Genomic DNA, 3,492 nt, shown 5'->3' with positions numbered 1-3,492 from the left:
TGTGCAGCTGCTGAAATTCTGAATCAAAGAACCCCAAAACTGTGCCTGAAAAAGCCGGATTGACATTTCCAGGTCGGTGTAGAGGCATCGCATGAGAATGAAGACCAGAGTGGTTGTCGCCCAACAGAGAAGGAAACTCGCCGACAGGCTGAAGAGCAGAATGATGGATTGTCTCCGACTCTCCATCTCCAGATCTCGCTGTTTCCCGCAATTTCCCCGTCCCTTCAGCCCCCTGCGGACTCTGCCCGCCGCCAGTTTCTGTCTGACGGTCAGAGCATTGAGGGTCAAAATGAGGAAGAAACGAAGTAGCGGATTCAACAGACGGTCCACCCAATAAAACCCCTCAAACGATCCCGAGAAAAGAAGTACGGACCTATCGAAACAGACCCAGATACCCCGCACCAACAACGCCTTCCATGTATATGACATAAAATGGTATGTTTTTTAAAAAGAAACCGATCGATATTGCGCCAATCACTATACCCGCAATTTTGGGGATGCAGTAATTTGTTTTATATTGAGCGAAGCAAATGGCCACAAAGCGATCGAAATTGAAAGCGACAGTAAACCACACGGAACAGTCAACGGCCACGTGACACAGGACATAGTGGGCAAGGCAGAACGGAGCGTTGTCCAGGAATCTGTGAAGTCTGTTTGCTTGACCCATTTGGTAGAACAGGACTTCGATAATCACCACCATTAGATCCGCCGCAGCCATCGCCACCAGGGAACGTGTGACACATTTGGAGATACCGCAGTTTCCTCGGCTGAGAATGATGATTGCCACAAGGTTAACTACAGTGAGACAAAAAAGACCAAAAATAAGAATAAAGAAATGCAAACGTATTCTTTGTAGATACACAGCCGTCAATTGGTCTCTTGAAATTAAACCTCTGCTGGACATTATCAGTGGAAGTAAAAAGATACTTTGTTTGTTTGAGCACCTGACCGCAGCATAAAGCGTTTTACAGGAGCGCATGCTCACATTAATCTCTTCACGTTCACCGGTGCAGCAGCGATGAGCGGAGTCCAGGAATGATAGATCACAGAAACGAGTCCTTCGGCCCAATATCTCCATGCTGACCGACATGGTCATCTGGTACCGTTGTCCGTGATTGGATGAGATTCGTCAAACTGTCCATGTGTACTTTAAATATTGTTAACGACTCTGTTGCTCCCATTTCCTTTCTCAGGCTGTTCAATACACAGAGCAGGTTCTAAGTGAGGAAACGTCGCTCGTAATCCAGCTACATTTCTGCCCTCAATAAAATGCCACTCGGCCGAACCTCTCCCTGTAACTCAACCCCGAGAGTCCCTGCAGCATCTCTGTGAATACTGTCTGCACTCTTTTCAGCGGACTTCTGCCTTTCCTATAACAGGGCGACCAAGACTGTTCACAGAACTCCAAGCGCTGTATCTCCAAGGAGAGGGGAAGTGAAATTGAAGTGCCCGTCTACGATTCTTTCCGAAAGTCAGAGTTACTATTCGATTGCAAGGTCAGATTCTGAAAACAAGATCTTGCACCGCAGCAACCTTCCCTCTGTTTTATTTTACTGCTTCGGGGACAAACCATTGCTCTGAGCAGAACATTGTTACCCGGTCTTAAAAGTGCTCGGCACTTGTAATGTTTTCTTTTAAATCTGTAATATGCAAGTCAAACGATGACAAAACATAACACACAACACACGTTAACACTGTCAGGCGGTCACAATTGACAGGGCGGATGCAACACTGAAATGTTCTGACGGGACGGCGATGGGGGCTTCTGAACAGTGAGCGACCGACTTCCATTCTGTCTTCATTGTGACCATTTGTGACAGTGTTGTCACTTGAAACAATGACAATGCACGTACGCTGAAGCTAAAATGTTTCAATGTAAATGTGGTTGGTTTAGCGTTTAGCCATTTGTGGATTATATTCATTAATACAGTTAAATTCATCATTATATTAGATAGATAGATAGATAGATAGATAGATAGATAGATAGATAGATAGATAGATAGATAGATAGATAGATAGATAGATAGATAGATAGATACTTTATTCATCCCCATGGGGAAATTCAACTTTTTTCCAATGTCCCATACACTTGCTGTAGCAAAACTAATTACATACAATACTTAACTCAGTAAGAAAATATGATATGCATCTAAATCACCGTCTCAAAAAGCATTAATAGCTTTTAAAAAGTTCTTAAGTCCTGGAGGTAGAATTGTAAAGCCTAATGGCATTGGGGAGTATTGACCTCTTCATCCTGTCTGAGCAGCATTGCATTGATAGTAACCTGTCACTGAAACTGCTTCTCTGTCTCTGGATGGTGCTATGTAGAGGATGTTCAGAGTTTTCCATAATTGACCGTAGCCTACTCAGCGCCCTTCGCTCAGCTACCGATGTTAAACTCTCCAGTCCTTTGCCCACGACAGAGCCCGCCTTCCTTACCAGCTTATTAAGACGTGAGGCGTCCCTCTTCTTAATGCTTCCTCCCCAACACGCCACCACAAAGAAGAGGGCGCTCTCCACAACTGACCTATAGAACATCTTCAGCATCTCACTGCAGACATTGAATGACGCCAACCTTCTTAGGAAGTACATTCGACTCTGTGCCTTCCTGCACAAGGCATCTGTGTTGGCAGTCCAGTCAAGCTTCTCGTCTAACTGTACTCCCAGATACTTGTAGGTCTTAACCTGCTCCACACGTTCTCCATTAATGATCACTGGCTCCATATGGGGCCTAGACCTCCTAAAGTCCACCACCATCTCCTTTGTCTTGGTGATATTGAGACGCAGGTAGTTTGAGTTGCACCATATCACAAAGTCCTGTATCAGTTTCCTATACTCCTCCTCCTGTCCATTCCTGACACACCCCACTATGGCCGTGTCATCAGCGAACTTCTGCACATGGCAGGACTCCGAGTTATATTGGAAGTCTGATGTGTACAGGGTGAACAGGACCGGAGAGAGTACGGTTCCCTGCGGCGCCCCTGTGCTGCTGACCACCGTGTCAGACCTACCAAAGATTTTAGCATAATTTCAAAATGATGTTAACATGGTGTAAAAGAAATTCCAGCTGCTTTTCCACAAATGCCACGTTCGCGGGGGAATTTCAATCATGGCGAGGCTGTGGCATGGAATTGATGACGGGCGCAGTAAAAGAAGACCTGATCCTTCGAGCCGGAATCGAACCAGCGACCTAAGGATGACTCCATTTCCTCTACAGTCCTCCGCTCTACCAACTGAGCTATCGAAGGAAAAACCACACCAAGTTTCTCCACGCTGGTTCCTACCGACAATCATTATGCAGATTTCAGCCTGGCATCTGTCGACCGATGGCAGAAGCCTTCCTATGGTAACTATCTCGTCCTTCCAGCACTGGGGGCCACAGGCCACGGGATGACGCCTATCACCGCGTTTCTGGCAATTCTAGGGACACTACGATTCCAGCACAGCTCTTTGATCGTCCTCGCCCGTTCAAATCAAAGGTTACTCAGCTTT

General features: G+C 46.1%; 1 non-coding gene across 1 annotated transcript; it reads right to left on the bottom strand.

The window, feature by feature from the left end:
• Positions 1–3,162: 3,162 nt before the first annotated feature.
• Positions 3,163–3,248, bottom strand: trnay-gua (transfer RNA tyrosine (anticodon GUA)). The gene is given in 2 exon segments: positions 3,163–3,198; positions 3,212–3,248. It is a non-coding gene; the product is annotated as a tRNA-Tyr (tRNA).
• Between the last annotated feature and the right edge of the window lie 244 nt (positions 3,249–3,492).

This window comes from Hemitrygon akajei, unplaced genomic scaffold, assembly GCF_048418815.1.
Source record: "Hemitrygon akajei unplaced genomic scaffold, sHemAka1.3 Scf000047, whole genome shotgun sequence".
NCBI classification, from domain to species: domain Eukaryota; kingdom Metazoa; phylum Chordata; class Chondrichthyes; order Myliobatiformes; family Dasyatidae; genus Hemitrygon; species Hemitrygon akajei.
This window is presented reverse-complemented; position numbering and strand designations above follow the sequence as displayed.